Source organism: Hippocampus bargibanti, linkage group LG03 (genome assembly GCF_051943395.1).
Source record: "Hippocampus bargibanti isolate YZ-2025 linkage group LG03, ASM5194339v1, whole genome shotgun sequence".
NCBI classification, from domain to species: domain Eukaryota; kingdom Metazoa; phylum Chordata; class Actinopteri; order Syngnathiformes; family Syngnathidae; genus Hippocampus; species Hippocampus bargibanti.
Window position 1 is genome coordinate 29,332,599 of NC_142736.1, and position 19,598 is coordinate 29,352,196.

Below are 19,598 nucleotides of genomic sequence, written 5' to 3' on the forward strand. Positions count from 1 at the left end.
TTCATGCCTTTTGTTCAGGCAGGTTAGCGGGAGAAATTCTTTCGGGCAACAAGTGGATGTTAAAAAAAAGGGGGGAGTGTAAGGGGATGAGTCCATAGGCCGGAGGCAAAGACGAAGGAGGCGTGTGTTAGTGTCTGTATGGTGTGTGTGTGTGTGTGTGTGTGTGTGTGGGAAGGAAGGAGGGGGCGTTTGAAGGTGAACTCTTTTGCCGCTCACCCAACTGAAAGATTGCGCTTTTCTCAGCCCCCCTCTCTGCCCCCCCACCAGACAGGCCCAAGTTACAGGGCAATTATGGAAATGCAGCTTTGAAGCCAAGCACGGCCTCTTTTTCACTTGCTCCTCGGGACAAAGCATCTGCAAAAAGGGGATTTATACACGATCGTCTCCATAAAACGGCTTTGAGCTTCAACGCGGCTAACTTTACCCTCACCACAGTCGTCACGTGCATGTTAGTCCTAATTTTTAAATGATGCTACTGTTCGAGTTGTCCAAAATGACTTTCTTGATGTTTATTTTGGAGTCAGGCAATCCTCCATGAAGCCTCTCCAGCTGGTCCAAAATGCTGCTGCTCGCCTCTTGACTGGTACTCATAAGAGGGAGCATAAAACTCCTACTATGTCATCCCTCACTGACTCACTAAACAATTTAAAGTTCTTTTCAAGATCTTATTATTTGTCTTCAAATCTTGAAATGGCTTCGCTCCTCCTTACCTCTGCCAGCTAACCCACCTCTACCCCTACCGAAAAACTAGTTCCAACACACACCTTCCCGACGCCTCAGGTCTGCTGACCAGACATTATTAGATGTGCCAAAACTAAACGGAGGCTCCGAGGGGATCAAGCCTTTTCCGTTGCTGGTCCCACTCTCTGGAATGACCTGCCACTGAATATTCGCCAAGACCCTTTGCGTCCCATCTTTAAAATCCATCTCAAAACTCACTTGTACTCTTTGGTGTTCGACACGGCATGATTCCGACTTGATCTTGGTTTTACTCACTGGTGCTTTCTACTATTTTTGTCACTGCTTTATTTCCTGAATATGATAACTGTCCATGTTAAGCGCTTTGTTAAAGCTTCAGCTGTTGTTAAAATGCTATATGAGTCAATATGTATTGTATTGTGCTACAATCAAACTGGAAGCCAGTGAAGAGACGACAGTGTAGGAGTTGTGTGCTCCCTTTTACGCGTACCAGTCAAGAGATGAGCAGCAGCATTCTGGACCAGCTGGAGACACTTCATGGAGGATTAACTTACTCCAAAGTAAACATTGAGATCGTCATTCTAGAACAACTCGCGCACTATCCGGTTCAAAGTTGGCAAAGACCTGATTGTCGGATGACTTTGAAAAATTAACCTAAGGGTTTATTTTGTAGTCTAGGGATGTATTTTGGGATTATATATAGTTGTTTGTTCATACCAAGCATCAACTGGGCCAGTCCTTTCCAAGCCTGGATGCATGAACCGATGAAACCGTCCCAGATGAGTGTTACTTCATTCTTCCGAGAGCTCAGTGTTTGATGATCTAAAAATAAACAATAGCAAATTGAGAAACAATGCATTTTGCATTTAGGGTCCACTGAAATTTAATGATGTATTTTTTTCCGCAAATCTTTGATTTGACAAGGTTATTGTTTTGTAAATTAACTGTGAGTCATCAGTTGATGATTGGCTATTATTACTATTATTATTATCAAAGTGCTTTTTTTATAATTGGCCATTGACTGGGTACAAACACCTCATGATTGTGGATGACAGCTCCAACTGTTGCATTGGCAAACGTTTGGCCCTGCCCCACTTCCAAGTCTATTGAGCTGAGTTGTACTGAGAAACTTAAACAGATTCACTCGGAACTCATTTGTGGCTCCCGCGACCACTCAGTCAGTTCAGTTTCTGGTTCAATATGAAATTGGAAGGATTGTTTCAAATCACTTCATGATGGTGGGTTAGAGCGACATCTGTTGCACTGGCAGTATTTGCACGGTTGCAAAATGATTTAACATTAATTGTGATTGATTTTTTTAATTAGTCCCATTGATGGCTTCAATTTGCCTTTCAGGCAAAACTTCCTGAAGTCAACAGCTGCATGCTTTCTACCAGCCCGACGTCCCATCTCTGACGGCCCCGCCCAGCTCACACGTCACTGTCACAGGCCATGGGCCTTGCTCTTTCTCAGCTTTGTACATTAGTTGGCGGTGTAGCATGGAATTTCGCCACCCAGTGTCAACTTATAAGACACATTTTCTCCGGCCGCCGAGAGGATGGCGAGGGAGTGATGTCTCGACACGGGCCGACACAGCGGAGGCCTTGTAGGACACTCCGAGCCTCCCTGACAAATGCCGAGCCCTTAGCTTTCGCTCATCTGCGTTAATGAGAGGACATATTTTTACACATTGCAAATATTTGTACAGACATCATAGGTTTCGAGCATGAGTGCCCTTTGATTCACAAGCAGAAGAGTCAGGAAGAGGCCGGCACTCGGTCTGAGCTTAATAAATTCCTCCTTGCTTGGAACACTGTCAAGCAAGTCCTGTCTTACATCCCCCATGAATACATTAGTAGCCCCCTTTGATTGATTGGAGACCCTTTGCCGAAGGGTTAGCCGATGAACCGAGTCCTCCAGAATGATTAATTGACTTTATTCAAGAGTCTTCTTCCACCTCCTAATAATGATCATGTGAATGAGGGTATGGCAGTAAGAGGGGTGGAGTATCCATCCATCCATCCATCCATCCATCCATCCATCCATCCATCCATCCATCCATCCATCCATCCATCCATCTGTCCGTCAATCCATCTAGCTAGCTAGTCTGGGATCTCAGGAATGTAGTTTGAAGGAACCAGACTTGAATTTTTTTTCTTGACACTTTACCAGAAGTTTATCCAGATCTGTACCAAAATAAGCGGGGTTTCTCATGCCTTTTGGAGTTTGTAATCTGCGAAGAAACATAACTACTGTAAATAACTAAATAATACAGAACTTCCTTGGCGAAGGTGCACATACATCTGGAATAAAGTGAATTTTGCAATTCTATCATGGATGTTATCATTATAAAATGTATTTTCCACCATTTACTTGTTTCTATGCTGTGTCAACAAACAACACCTTTGATGTTTGAGTCTCAAATACAATTACAAACTGCACAATTAACCCGTTTTAGAACATCTCTTTGTTGAGCACAAACTCAACCTTTTTCATTTTCTTCTATTAATCAGCAATGAGAAATCACAATATCATTGCCCTTGGAAGTGTTCCAGATTCATCTCAATTGTGACATTTTCTCACATATTCAAGCTTGTTTGAGGAAGTATGTTTGGAAAAGTCTTGCGCGAGGCAGGAATGTGAATCCAAACAGCTTTACTGGCTAATCATTGTTCTTGAGAACTGGTTCAGTTCAGGCCGAAACCTTATTCAGGAAGTTATTCTGCTAGCCCGGCGGAGCTGCACCGGCCTTATCAGCCAAACAATAGAAGCTTCTTAGAAGCAGTGAACGCGAAGAATTTATCCTGAAGTATGTTGCAACGGGACCAGTCGCAATAATTCATTCAAACATGGATAGCACGCTATTCTTGTACTGTTACATGACCCGGACACTTGTTTACGCTTTGCTGCTATAACTAAACATGCACAGACAGCCCACACACGCGATGTGACATCACTGCACATGCGAAGTGGGGGGTTAACTGCCGATGTTCAAGGTGATGCGAAGTGGGGGGTTAACTGTCGATGTCCAAGGTGTAAACCTTAGTATGGATTCCCTCGGGTCCAACTAAAAGTATCTGCAAACACTCATGACAAAGAGTAAATGTCTCCATTTTGCATTCTGGATAATAACTCTGTATCTCCACTTGAACAAAGCACCATATTGGTAGCCTGCAACTTAGAAAATCTTGGGAAACGAATCAAACTAAACTGATGGGGGACAAAAAAGTGTTTTGGGTGGTCCAACAGAATTGTAAAAAAAAAAAAATAAATACATATTTCAGAATTAAGAAATCACTACTTCTCACTCAGACAATCTCATATTCTAATGAGATAAAAAAACAGTTTAACTCATTCACTACAAAAAAAGTGTCGACTCAAGTGCCAGGGTTTTTGTTATTTTCACTCAAATTGCAGGACCCACAGAATATGGAGTTTTAGGACTACAGTACATAAACACTTAATGCAGCATAAGAAACCTGAGACTCTCTCTCTTCCTTCATTCGAAAAAAGAGTTCATTACTAAATTATATGGGTCTGGAGTTATATGAGCTTGAAATGTGGGTGACTGTCCAAAGTATAATGCAAAATGTTTTACTTGTTCCTTTTTCCCCGCAAGGTGAAGAATCTGAATGACATTCAATCGCAATGAAACCGCATTATATGTCTTAGGACACGGTAGTCAGACAAGAGTGGGTCGCGTGTATTTTTGAAGGAATGGAATGAAAGCATTCCAATTGCAAAACAGATTTGGGAATGGCACATTCATTCAAAAAAGGAAGAGGATGCACAAAACCGGGATAGATGGAGGACATTGATTCGCTGTGGCGACCCCTGAGGGGAAAAGCCGAAAGGAAAAGAAGAGAGGAGGAGTTAGTCCGTTTTGCCTCAGATGGAGTTACACCAACATTCATATCTCAAATGTAATTTTTTTTTGGGAACATTATGTACCTTAAGAAGCAATTATCAGCTACTAGAGTTAATTTCTGTAACTGTCAAACATGTGCACCTGTCGTCAGGTATTTTGGCTCACAAGGAGAGAGTAAACTAGTCCAGGTGTCTCTGGTTTGAAACATGCCTTCTCTCCAGTCTTCCAGCTCCTTCCGCACGTTCAACTGGGTTTAGATCGGGGTTCATCAGAATGCCTAATGCGTCTCTTAGCGACATTTGTTGTTTTCATTCTGTCGTGCAGGACTTGTCGTCAAAATGTAAGTGTTGGATAGAAGGCATGACATTTGGTTGATGAATACCTTGACACACTTCAATGTACGTATTCTTCACGGTATACTTGACTGATACTCGTAAGAGGGAGCACATAACTCCTACTCTGGCATCTCTTCACTGGATCCCTATACATTTTAGAGTTCTTTTCATGATCTTATTATTTGTCTTCAAATCTTTAAATTGTCTCATTCCTCCTTACGTCTCCAAGTTCGTTCATCCCTACACACCTTCCCGGCGCCTCAGGTCTGCTGACACAACATTATTAGATGTGCCAAAAACTAAACGGAGGTTCAGAGGGGATTGAGACTTTTCCATTTCTTGTGCCACTCTCTGGAATAACCTGCCACTGAACATTTGGCGAGCCTGCTTTCTGCCCATCTTGAAAACCCGTCTCAAAACTCACTTGTACTCTTTCGCATTCTGACTTGAACTTGGTTCTACTCCCTGTTGCTTTCCACTATCTTTGTCAGTGCTTTATTTCCTATTCATGTATATGATAGCTGTCCATGTTAAGCGCTATATAAATCAATATGTATTGTATTGTAACAAAGTACTTTACATTCATATAAAATAACAACACAACGGAACATCATTAGACATTGTACAATAGTACAATTGTGATGACTATTATTATTATTATTATTATTATTATTATTATTATTATTATTATTATTATTATTATTATTATTATTATTATTATTAATACATTTAATTTATAAGCTCCTTATAAATTAAACAGTCACTTATCCTGTGACTGTAAAGTGACTCTCAAGGTCACTTTACAGTCACAGGATAAGTTTCGCAGCGGGTGAGCAGCGGCAGCCACACGTGCCGGCGTTCACTCAACCCAGAAGTAACTTAAATAGATAGAAAACTAGCTTGCCTAGCTAGCTATCTAACTTATGCTGTGACTGTAAAGTCTGACTATTGTACTCTTAAATGGCACAAAATAATTTCTGCAGAGCACTGATCGAAACCCAATTGAAGTTTTCGAAGGGGATGAAACATTATCTGAAGAAGCACAAATGGGCCTAAATACCTGTTGAAAGGTGTCGGAGTCTCACTGAGAAGTGTTTGATTGATGTCAGGTCTTTCAAAGGTTATCTGACAAAGAGGCATTAAGGGTGCTAACAATTTTGTCCTGGTGACTTAATTCCTTTGGCTCACAAAAATCACAAACAAAAAAACAAACAAACAAACAAACAAACAAATGTAAAAAAATGTTTTTTTTTTGTTGCTTTTGTCCAGTTTAAAATTATTTCAATGAGCGTTGTGAGGTTTGCTACCGTCAATGGAAGGGGACCAACGATTTATGAATTGAACTCAACGTGAAATACACCTGAAAAAATGATGATTATTTGTATTCATAAAAAACACAATAATTATAATAAATAAATCAATCAATAAATAAAGAAAATACATAAATAAATAATCGTAAAGGTTTGAGCCATAAATAATTGATTCACTCATGCTAAGTGATCTCTGTTAGCATATTTTCCCATCCTCTATGGGAATTTTCATGTAACACTCAAGTGAACTTAAATTTAATTAACAGTACGAATGAGAGCAAACCAACGTCAGACAAATTAAAAAAAGATCAGAGAGTTTGGCATGACTTGCCACATGCTCGAGTGTGACAGCGAATGCCAGCGTAATGAAAATGTCGGAAGCAAGCCGCACCCTGACTTCACATGGTGCAAACAGGAAATTATCAGCCGAACAACATGCTGGACTAATTGGAATGAGAAGTCATGTAGTTCGTAAGGTGACTCATCAACATGTCAGTTACATTTTTTATCGGAAATATATTGAGCTCTATTTTTGTAGATGCCGCATCTTGATTGTCATGCCAGAGCAAGCTTTGTTGTGACTGTTTGGGAATTTGGTTCATCTCACTGCGCTATCCTGGGCATTCCGGCATTCAAGGGGTGGGTCCTTTGATACGATGCCCGCTGCATCTGATATCTTGCTGACAGATACTGGACGAAGCATTACGCTGACTGGAAACCCGATAAAAGTTGACAGGGTAATGTCATTTTTTTGTAAATTTGATTGGACAAACAAATTCTGCACTGTGTGTGCTCAATGTCATTACTGGTATATTTCATTCAAACGTGACAACATGGATAAAAACCTTTCAATCCTTGTAGAAATTAATGAATTTAATGCATTATTATTATTATTATTATTATTATTATTATTATTATTATTATTATTATTATTATTATTATTATTATTATCTCATTCACTGCCAGACGTGCAATAAATGTCCACTATAGTGCCAGGGTTCTGATCATTGTCACTTGAATTCCAGGACCCACAGAATATTAAGTTTTAAACCTATATAAACATTCAATACCGAGTTAGACACCTTAGACATGCTTTCATAAAAAAGAGTTAATTCCTAAATTACATGGATCTGGAGTTATATAAGCTTGAAATGAGGGTGGCTATCCAAAGTACAATGCAATACATACATATTGGTTTCTATAGCGCTTTAACAACAGCTGAAGCTGGAACAAAGCGCTAACATGGAAAAAGGAAAATGCTGGCCCCTTGTCAAAAATAAAAAAAATTGCCAGAGGGCATGGCCAGCGTTCTATCGGCACCCAAGCATGACAAAACAAAACCTGAAAAAATTTGGGAATGGCGCTCTGTCATATTTTCAATTCCCCAATAAATGTGTGAATGGCAGTGAATGAGTTATTATTCTTATTCTTATTTATTATTATCATTATCGTTATCGTTGTTGTCGTTGCGTTAGCGTTAGCGTTAGCATTACCGTTGTTGTTGTTGGTATTATTGTTGTTGTGATTATATTTATAACTCTAACTTCTAAAAGGTTGGCGGGGAGGGGGCAAGGGCAGGAGTGTCACACACACTGACATTATGATCGGAAATGGATCTTCCTAACCAATACGAGAGCACTCACCTGTGGAGGTCTGCTTGGAGTCCTTACATTGTGCGCCTCTCTACCTGTCAATCTAATTAGTTTCTTTTTTACACCATGTCAAGGACAATCAATCGACCCCTTGTGCACTACATGTACAAGAAATGAAGAGGCTTCCATTGGCGATCAACCAAATTGGCTGTTTTCATGGCCACAGCTGTGCAATAGACCCTATTTTAAGAATGGCATTACATCGTACTGATTTACACGTATCTCGGAAAGTGTAAACAACAAATACGACACGATACCAGATTCCGCCCAAGCTCCGTACACGGAAATAGTGCCATTTGTGTTGATGAATGCCTCTTAATAAGTTTAGATACTAAATTGCTTGATCGCAAACAATTACTTGACCCTTGTTACACTGAAGACAAGAAGCACAAGAATTATATGTGAACACACCCTGCTGCGTGGGTGTGTGTGCTTTTGTCCTGAGTGGAATCATGGGTACAACATAGTGAGGTGAGGAGAATCATGAGCCAAAATGAACCAGCGATGAAAATGACCTATTGACTTGTCTCAAATATGTGAGAGGTACAAGGCAGATCTTATTAACTCATTGACTGCCAGACATGTGCAACAATGTGTCCACTCCAGTGCCAGGGTTTTTGTTATTGTCACTCAAATTCCAGGACCCACAGAATATTGAGTTTTAGGATGACATCGGCATTCAATGCAGCGTAAGAAACCTTAGACGCACTTCTTTCATCAGAAAAAAAGTGGTAATTCCTAAATTATATGGGTCTGGAGTTATATGAGCTTGAAATGAGGGCAGCCATCCAAAATAGAATATCGGAAAACAGTATCGGAAAACAAGTCATCCATTTTGGATTGAGGTCGCCATTTTGAGTTAATTGTAGTTATTTCCTAAATTATATGGGTCTGGAGTTATATAAGCTTGAAATGAATGAAATTCATATAGCGCTTTAATAACAGATGAAGGTGGAACAAAGCGCTAACATGGAAAAAAGGGAAATGCTGCCTCCCTCGTGGACGGGAAAAAAAAAAACTTTGCCAGAGGTCTGGCCAGCATTTGCACCCCAGCAAGAAAAAAACAAAACCCGAACTAATTCGGGGATGACGCTTTACGTCATATTTTCAATTCTCGAATATATTCGTGAATGGCAGCGAATGAGTTAAAACAAGATAACATATCACAGTTTTATTGTGGTCCACTAACAGCTTATTTTAGGGCCATCATACTTTGCCTTGAAGAAGTGAACCAAAAATAGTCAGAGCTGCATCATATACACGCATGAAGTCACAGTTTACAAAAAAAGTGTGATTCATCGATTGTTTGATTGATTGTTTGATTGATTGGTACACTGACAACCTCGCACCTTGCCTCAACTGACTCAGAAATAAGTAGGAGAGTGTACAAAACAGAAAAACTGGTTCACATTTCTTGAGGAAATGTACATCACTTTTATCAATCGACGAAACACGCAATTAGCAGAGGACTTCAGGGGAGGCGATATTAACCTAAAGCCCCCATGGGAGCCATCTGAGGAGAGTGCCATTCCGCCCTCCTGGAAAAGCTCATGAGAAAAAGCATATCTAATGTCATTTTACAGGTAGATTGAGGACTAATTGGACATAATAACACGTGGCTTCATCTCAATCCCACTCAGGTTTGTCCAGTTGGGAAATTTGCCATGGAGAGAAATATACAGTGGATGAACTTTGACCTTTGTTCCCCACTTTCCTGAAGGTCAGCTGTCCATTTTACATACGCAGATGAGGCCGTCGTCTACCGGAAATGATAAGACAAAGCAGCGAAGAGAGTTAAGGTCAGCGAGTTAAAACAACAGCTAGAATGACAGTTAATTGGCTAGAGGCTAGTGTAACTGTCATCCATTTCCCCTGGGCTGACTTGGGAAGTACACACACACACACACACACACACACACACACATTAAAAAACCCCAATCTGCCCACCCTCTGAGACGACAGCGTCACATTGTCAGGTGTCTCCCCATGGTTCAACCAGTGGACATAATTGCAGTGGCGGCACGGAAAAAGAAAAAGATGACAATGACTCCCATTTGATTATTAGTTTACCATTAGCGTTTATATTATGGTAATACACAATAAAGAGTGTCTCAAGTGAGGGAATCAACTCATTCATTGCCAGACGTGCAGACGTGTCCACTGCAGTGCCAGGGTTTTTGTCATAGTCACTTGAATTCCAGGACCCACAGAATATTGAGTTTTAGGACTACATAAGCATTTAATACAGCATTAGAAACCTTAGAAAAAGAGTTAATTCCTAAGTTATTCCTGGAATTATATGAGCTTGAAATGAGGGCGGCTGTCCAAAACACAATGCAATACATACATATTGGTTTTTGGAACAAAGCACTAACATGGAAAAAAGGGAAATGCTCCCCCCTGTGGCAAAGAAAAAATATTGCCAGGGGGCATGACCAACGCTTTATCGGCCCCCAAACATGAAAAAAACAAAACACGAACAAATTTAGGAATACCACTCTACATAGTATATTCAATTATCGAATAAATTCGTGAATGAGTCAAAAGTTAAGACAAAATATTACAATTACTGTTTTCAAACAAAAAACTATGTAAACCGAACATTAAGATGCTGTAGATGTGAATGTATATTTTTGGCACAGGTCTGGCCAGCGCTTTATCGGCATTCAAGCAAGAAAAAAAAACCCAACGAATTCAGTAATGACGCTTTACGTCATATTTTCAATTCTCAAAAAAAATTGGGAGTGAATGAGTTAAATGTCAGAGTAAATTACAGGCATATGACTAAGGCTCACAAATCAAATGGCTTCATAACCGAAGGGCCTTTCGTGGCATCCAGCCGACTTAATAATAATAATAATAATAATAATAATAATAATAATAATAATAATAATAATAATAATAATAATAATAATATTTATTTCATGTATAAGCCCCTTTCAAAACTCTCAAGGACACTTTACAGTCACAGGATATTTCTTCTGCATGTGAGCAGCGGCAGCCACACGCGCCAGCGTTCACTCAACCCGGAAGTAACTTAAATAGATAGAAAGCTAGCTAGCTCACTAATAGATACAGTAATAATAATAATACATTTCATTTATAAGCGCCTTTCAAAACTCTCAAGGACACTTTACAGTCACAGGATATTTTTTTCTGCTGGCGAGCAGCGGCTGCAACACGTGCCCGCGTTCACTCAACCTGGAAGTAACTCAAATAGATCGAACTTTGACTGTCCAGGTAAGCCCATGCGTGCGTAAAGAGCTCGAATGAGTTGTTTGCCTCCTTGTGTCGCACATAGCGGCGTTCGAGGATGACCTAGAGGGAACAATAATTGTCTACATCTGATGTCAATCTGTATGGACATGTCTCCCGTGTTGTCCATGTGAATAATTTTGCGTTTTTTTTGTGGGTGTGGCATCATTTATGCACGGCACTCAAAGCTTCCCTCGCATGCAGCTGGCACACAGCTGGTCTTGCAACATACCACTAGCCCCTTGTACCCCCTTTTATTATCACCCCCTTCCTGCACCACCCAACCGCCTACAGAATGCCAGACATGTGGAGTAAGATAATATCGGAGATTGGGAAAAAATAGTGGGAATAGCAAGGAGGAAGTTATGATTGGGCCCAGAAATTTATCATGGCGTTTTGAGGGGGTGGGGGTGTGTTTGGCAAGAGCAGCATCAGTCAATGATAGACAGGTGTTTCACAGTTATCATCCTAATCCGTGTCCAGACTGCTCCATGTGCCGCCTCTCCCATACCATGTTGCTATTTCGAAAAAAATGGGTGACGTCAAAATTTCAAGTCAACAAACTTTGCTTGTAGAAACTAAAAAAACATGTTAAGTTTGGCTTTTCGGAAAATTGCCTTTTCTATTTTCCATAACAAAGAAAATTGGGGGAAAAAAAACACTTTGAAAATGGATTTTTTGAGCTTTTGTGCTTTGATATAATACATATTGATTTATATAGCGCTTCAACAACAGCTGAATCTCTAACAAATGGACAGCTATCATAGACAAGAAATAAAGCAGTCATAAAGATAGTAGAAATCACCAGGGAGTAAAACCAAGATCAAGTTGGAAATTGCTGAGTCAAATGCCAGCGTACAAATGAGTTTTCAGACCGGTTTTGATAGACTTGCCATAATTGCGAAACATTACTATTTTAATATAAATAAATAAATAAATAAATAAATAAATAAATAGAAATAAATAGAAATAAATATAAATATAATTAAATATATATAATCAAAATTAAAATAACAAAATAAAAAATAGATGTATTGATTAGAAGTATTCATGTCTGAGATATGCTTTTCATTAATGTATTATTAATTATTATTATTATTATTATTATTATTATTATTATTATTAGCAGTAATAGTAGTAGTAGTAACATTTTTACCGTGTTGGTGTATGCATTTCTAATTTGTGACAAATTTAGGTTATGTTGCTACCATAAGTGATGACCCCACATATCTCATTCACTGTCAGACGTGCAAAAATTGTCCCAGCAATTACTTTTTTGTTTTGGTCAAAACAATACAAATCAAGTCTTTTTTTTCCACACTCAAAAAAAGTTTCCGTTTGGAAGTAGTATTGTTGTGGAACATCTTTCTAGGGTGCAGTTTCAAACTTTGACACGTCACCTCAACTGATCTCACAAGTTTTCAAAAGAATTCACGTCTGGAGAAAGCGCAGGGCATTCCATTTGAGGTATACCACTCTCCAACAGCCGTTCCCTGATGATCAAGTTCTTTTTTCTTGTGGCTTTTGGTGTAATAAATAAAATAAATAAATAGATAGATTGTTTCTAGGTGAGATCACAGATTCAATCCGAAGCCGTATGCCATCTGTCAAGTCATCAAAGTTGGGTGATTAGCTTTTTAAAGTTTTAATTCAGGCTAATTAACAACCAAAAGGTAACACCCAAGCCATTAAATGTGAGACAAGAGCGACTAGTTGTATCCAACTGACAGAGAACAACAACAACAAAAAAAACGGATTAAAAATATCATTGCAAATCATTTGCATACAAAAGATATGTGCAGCCAAAAAAAAAAAAAAAAAAAAGCGTATGAAGCGCACGATGGTGAGGTTGCGGTGAAAGCAGTGATGTCGATAAGGAGTGTGCACTGTTGAGGACAGCTAAAACACATCCAGATGACTGAGAGTCAATACAATATAACCTCATGACACGAGCAACGATCTAAAAATGAGATGACTGTGCAGAGCTACAAATTAAAGAAAGGCCCAATCTGGATTCTATTATCGTGTCTCCACTTTTGTAACATTTAAATGGTACAATAAATATGAACGTCGCAGCAGCCAATGAACCTCTAACCAGTATTTGCTTTGCGGGGAGAGTGCAAGAAAAATGAGACGCCGTGGCATGGTAAACACGGTCATTTCTGCCTAAAAAATGTGAATAGGACCAAATGTTCTTGGGTGTAGCAATTGCTTTTAAATTTGTAGACGTGTGTTTTAATCAGTTTGGCAGACAGCTGATTGCCTCAGCCCATTTATAGCCACACCCCACCCCCCGAAAAATGAGTTTAACTCATTCACTGCAAGACGTGCAACAAATGAGTCCATTCCAGTGCCAGGGTGTTTGTCATTGTCACTCAAATTCCAGCACTCTCACAATATTGATTTTTAGGACTACATAAACATTCAATACAGCGTAAGAAACCTGAGACTGTCTTCTTTCATCAGAAAATAAGAGTTAATTCCTAAATTATATGGGTCTGGAGTTATATGGGCATGAAATGAGGGTGGCTGTCTAAAATACAATGCAATACATATATATTTGTTTATATTATGCTTGAATAACAACTGAAGCTGGAATAAAGCACTAACATGGAAAGAAAGGAAATGCAGCCTACCAGTGGAAAAGAAAACAAGATTGCCAGAGGCGACGGCCAGCGCATTATTGGCACCCAAGCATGAAAAAACAATATCCGAAATATTCGGGAATGGCGCTCTGTTATATTTTCAATTCCTGAATAAATTTGTGAATGACGGTGAATGAGTTAAGAACTACAATTACCGTATTTTCCACATTATAAGGCGCACCTTAGAAGCCTCCCTTTTCTTTCACAAGCTGACCATGCAATTTATATATGAAAAAAAAAGTAAAATACAGTAAAGTCTCGTTATATCGATATCGGTTATATCGATAGTACCGTTTATTATGATACTATTTCTATGAACGCAAGGAGAAAATTACATGCGCGCAGGATCGGATATATCAATAGTCCGGTTATGTCGATATTTTTTCGGACTCCTGAGAATATCGATATAACGAGACTTTACTGTATGTCAATTTTTGAAGATGCGCTTTATAATATGGTGTATGTTATAGTTTAAAAATACATTCATTAAAGGTGCGCCTTATAATCCGGTGCGCCTTATAGTCCAGAAAACACGGTAGATGAGTTCCGAGGTTTTAATGCTGTCCACATATTTATGTGTACAGCATCATGTATTTATTTCTGTCACCAAATTATGACTGCCGACTTTTTTCAAAGCACTCCTTCTGTTGTTTTAAAGCATCCATCCTGGTCGTAACAAAGCTGCCAAATTGGCAAACACACAGTAGAAGCAAGCCTTGCACTGAGATGAAAATCAGGATCTGGCGACAAAATTGAAGCCTGTGTGCTAACTCTGCACTAAGGTCAGGAATGCAGAGCAACAATACTTAACCGGGAGAAAAAAAAGAGCAACAGAATGATTTGAACTTTTCACCTCAGTTCCATTCAGTAATTCATAAATTTTATTTCCCTCGGATTGAACTGGATCCCTGTCACTGCAATGAAAGATCCCCTCTCATGCTGTATGTCAATGTTAACTCATTCACTGCCATTCACAAATGTATTCGGGAATTGAAAATGTGATGTAAAGAACCACTCTCATATTCGTTTGTGTTTTTGTTTTTTTCCTGTTTGAGTGCCTGTAAAGTGCCTCTAGCAATGTTTTTTTTCCCTTTTGTAAGGGGGCAGCATTTCCTTTTTTTCATGTTAGCGCTTTGTTCCAGCTTCAGCTGCTGTTAAAGCGCTATATAAACCAATATATATGTACAGTATTGCATTGTATTTTGGATAGTCGCCCTCATTTCAAGCTCATATAACTCCTGATAATTTACTCCACATAATTTAGGAATTAACTTGTTTTTTTTCTGATGAAAAAGAGAGTCTAAGGCGTGTGTGTGTTCACGATGTCAAGGTGGTGGTGGACACCAAAAAAAGCAGGCGGAAGGGAGGAGTAGGGTGTATTTGTCAAATTATATTTAAATAAAGTTATCAGGAAAACAAATCTAAAACATCAGTCATCTGAACACAAAAGTCCAAAGTATCAAACAAAACCATGAGTTAAAACATGACGAGATGAAACAAACCTGACAGGATGAAACAAACAATGACCCGACACCGAATGGTCACGTCGGGAGTCCTTATAACTGCCATTTTTTAAAACGACCAACACCTGTGCATCTGCAGGCGAGGCCAACAGTGCCACCCGTTGGTCGCCAACCGGAACGTGACAGTAACCGGAACGTGACAGTAACCGGAACGTGACACTTACGCTGCATTCAATGTGTGCTTCCATTCGAAACATGCGAGGACTCCGGGTTCTTTATACTGATGGTTAATTCTTTAATGTGATTTCACTTGCATCATGAATCACCAACGACACCACCATAGAACTACAAACAAGTATAAAATATAGCTATTATTTACACATAAACACTTGGACTTTACATCAATGAACATATGCAATAAAATCGTACAAACCAATTTTCCCGCTTTCCGCTCCAAAATGGAAGTTTTGATCTTAGTACAGTGATAAAGCATGTCCATTCTCGCAGTCTTCTCAGTAAAATGAAACTGAAGTAAAGAAGCACGGATAGTAAAACCTGGACCGGATGTGACGACAAACCAACGTAATGAATGTCAAGAAAATAAAGCACAGCCATCTGCTGGTCAACTGTATAGCAGTTATAGACAAATGTAATGACAGCATTTACACAATGTTTGTATAGTTCTAAAACTCAATAGTCTGGGGGTCCTGGTATTCAAGTGACCACATTTTTGCATATGTCTGGCAGTGAATGAGTTAAGCGACACTGCTCGAGCCAGTCTATTAATGCTGGCTCTGTGGTCTGTATTTTTAGACTGGCCAGTCACAAGGGTACGCCACAACTTGTCATCCTGGTGCGACACATAACGCAATCACCCAGAGTCACACTTCGACATGTGTTTGCCAGGTCTATCATTTGGCCTTGGTTTTCACATCGGGTCTGGAAGCACCCCCTATCCCCACCCCATCATCCACCACTTAACCAAGTCATAAATGAGCCAGACCCTAGTTTGGAACTCATGAAAAACTTTACGATTTAATCACCGCGTTCACCAGTCTTGGCTAAACATTTGTCTTAAAGTTTAAAATGTGCCTAATTGGTTTTAATCGAACTCATTGTCTATTTTCTAAGCGTACTGTATGTCTTTTTCAAATGCTGTGATTAACTGTGTGTGTGTGTGTGTCTCCTTTAAGTCTACGTTTCTCCTGGCTCCTACCACAGAATAGCACATCCCTTCTATTACGTGCAATTTCCTGGGTTTTATAAGGTACGTTTACTCCCCTGGGGTCTTCCCATATCATGGAAACCATTATCTGGTGAAGAAAAAGTTTGCCTGTGGGTAACGTGCCAAGCTGATTGTTCACGGTGTGTGTTTTAAGGCACAAGTCATTTTAATTATAACTTCGCATATAAAAAATGGCATTTCATTCCAAGCCGGTGTGTCTTGCAAGTCGGGAGAGGAACCCATACTTAAAGGACAACCGAGATCTCCGGACGAGTAGTGTCCATAGTTTGTAAAATGGCTTCAAATGACTTCTACTTAGCGTATTTTACGAAAATTCTACCGCATATAGCTATATTTTACGTTTTAAGACTCGCGCTGAATATTATGGAAGTCTTGTTTTTGAGTTGGTGACGAGTCCTCACCCTACGTCACTGAAGGAACGCCCCTGACCGAAAAAAGGACACATTGTAGCAGTCCTTCCATCATGTCAATGCATTTTGCTCTACTTTGGTCTGAAAACTTTGTGTAGGACCAAAAAGAGGAAGAAGTTGGCGACGAAGCTCCATGTAAGGAATTAATCAGCCCGTGGAAATGGGCTGATTAATACCTTCCACGGCTTTGTCGCCATTTTCTGCCTATTTTGGGTGCGACATTTCCCACCCCTGATGCCTCAAAATTACACGGAGTAAATTCTTTAATCGATTGCAAACATGTATGCTTTCTTCTACCGAACTATTTGAATTCATAACTGGATGAGTAACAAGAAAGCATATTCTCCGAATCTGAAGCCAAGCCATTGTTTTGATTCTCGAGCAAGGCAAGACGTCTTGCTGTGACACCACGAACATGGGGGCGGGACCTTATAAAACTGGCCACTTCCGGTTTCAAATTGAAGTACTTTTTGGACAATTTAAGTCATTTTTATTGATGTTTTGCATTTTACTAAAAATATCATCCTGCATGTTTTGGGTATTTTAGATGCTATAAAACATTTTCCTGATGTCAGTTAGGAAACAAAAAAGTGATGTCGGTTGTCCTTTAATTGTCATTCAATCCTAATTATAATAAATGGTTTGATGAGGTTACCAAAGTGGGTAACTGCTTGAAATGAGGGCGGATGTCCAAAATACAATACACTACATCCATATTGGTTTATATACTGCTTGAACCACATCTGAAGCTGGAACAAAGCGCTAAAATAGAAAAAAAGGGAAATGCTGCCCTTGTGGAAAATAAAAAAAAAAACATTGCCAGAGGACATGGCCCGTGCTTTATCGGCACCTAAGCATGAAAAAACAAAACCCAAACAAATTCGGGAATGGCGCTCTGCATCCTACTTTCAATTCCCAAATAAATTTGAGAATGGCAGTGAATAAGTTAAAAGGCAAAAAAAAGGGTTCCGGGTTTCGTAAATGCGTATAATCTGAAAATTAACCAAAATATTCAGGAAGTACGTTTTAAAAGTCAAATAAAGTTTGGAGATCAGACCACCATCAGTGTGACAGCAAAAAAACATTGAGGGACTTTATTAAGCACGTGAGCATTGAAAGAACCGACTTCACAAGTGCGATTTGCTTTTCCATTTTGGTGATGCTCTTGTCAAGTGTGACGAGCGCCATCGGAAAATGAATTTAATGGCGCAAATAAAAGAGTCAGGCCTGTCAACATAGCGTGAACAATATCATTCTGCATCAGGTGCTTTCACAAATTGATTCGACCAAGCATATGCTACTACAAATGAAAATGATGGCTTTCTCTTCCATGTCCATTTTGTGTCTGTTGAGTTTATACAATGGAAGTATATTTTTATGTTTTCAACCATAACTTATTGCTATAAACTTATTTCTACACGTTTTTGCCAATAAGAAGGGGTAACCTCTAACTTCTAATTAAAAAACTGGTGTATTTTTTAGTTTAGTTTAATTTTGATAGCAATCAGCAACCGACCTACCGTCCGTTTGCCCGTCCGTCCGTCAGTCCGTCTGTCCGTCCGTCCGCCCGCCCATCCTTCCGTCTAGAAATCTATTTACAGTTATTGTCGGGGTGCGGGGAATTTTTATAATCTTTGAAGTGTGTTGTATTTAATATCTATGTACACGCAAGCGTGCACTGACATGAGGAGATGTGCACCACTTTCCATCATTTTATTTGAGCAAACCCAATCAAATAATTTTCTCCATAGCAATAAAGCAGTCTTTATTTTACTTGGCCGGGCAGCAATCCGCCTCCACAGTGCACACACACACACACACACACACACACACACACACACACACACACACACACACACACACACACACACACACACACACACACACACACACACACACACACACACACACACACACTCTCTCTCCACTCAACCTTCCAACCGCACTACGGTGGGATCAGTTTCTCCCCAGAATCCCACTGAAGCGCTGCCATGTCGGCTGGAGACAATCAACCCAAATACTCTTTTAAATATTCTTACTCCTGCCCCAAATTCAATTTATGGAAACATTTATTACCGTGTCTGTCGGTGACTAAAAGGGAGTTTCACAATCAGGAGCGCACATCTGATCTGGTCACAGCAGGCCTGCCGCACTTTATTACATGGTCGCGACGAGGCGATCTGCTGAAGAAAAGGAAAACATGAGCAAACAAAAGAGTCGGTACTCACACATGGGATGGGTTGGGAGGGCATTAGATCTGATTTCGGAGCCACTGAGGGGGAAAAAGATCTGTATGAGGAAAATATTTAACTTGCTTGTTTAATTTTTGCCAATGACATCAATGCGTGTTTTTGCAGTGCTTCTGTGAGTCAAAGAGTAGCAGAGGGTTTCAAAAATACAGCATAATTTTCGAGATCAGATAGAGCTTCATTGATGGAGAGAAAAAAATACTTGTTGTTGACGAAGTTGAGATACATTTAAAAATAAATTTTAACTAATTCACTTCCAGATATGCAAAAATGTGTCCACGCCAGTGCCAGGGTTTTTGTCATTGTCAGTTTCTACAATTTCTACAAATTCTAATTATTGTATCATATTGTATTATTGAGTTTTACGATGAAACATCAGCGGGGACCATAGATGGTGAACAGAAAAGACTACTTTATTCTTGTAAACAATAGAAGAACATGTCTAATCGGAGAGGGGAGCCAAGAG

General features: G+C 39.5%; 1 long non-coding RNA gene across 8 annotated transcripts in view; it reads left to right on the plus strand.

Moving 5' to 3' along the window:
- The window catches only part of LOC148900916 (uncharacterized), a 195,943-nt gene that overhangs the window by 129,861 nt on the left and 46,484 nt on the right, over positions 1 to 19,598 (plus strand). For 5 of the 8 annotated variants that reach the window (XR_016114541.1, XR_016114535.1, XR_016114537.1 and 2 more), the window contains one exon: positions 16,421 to 16,494. The exons of 1 other annotated variant lie outside the window; for it this stretch is intronic. This is a non-coding gene — a long non-coding RNA (uncharacterized LOC148900916). Of the gene's footprint in view, positions 1 to 9,417; positions 9,664 to 16,420; positions 16,495 to 19,598 lie in introns of those variants that run through there. 2 more of the 8 variants (XR_016114540.1, XR_016114542.1) reach the window with 2 other exon arrangements.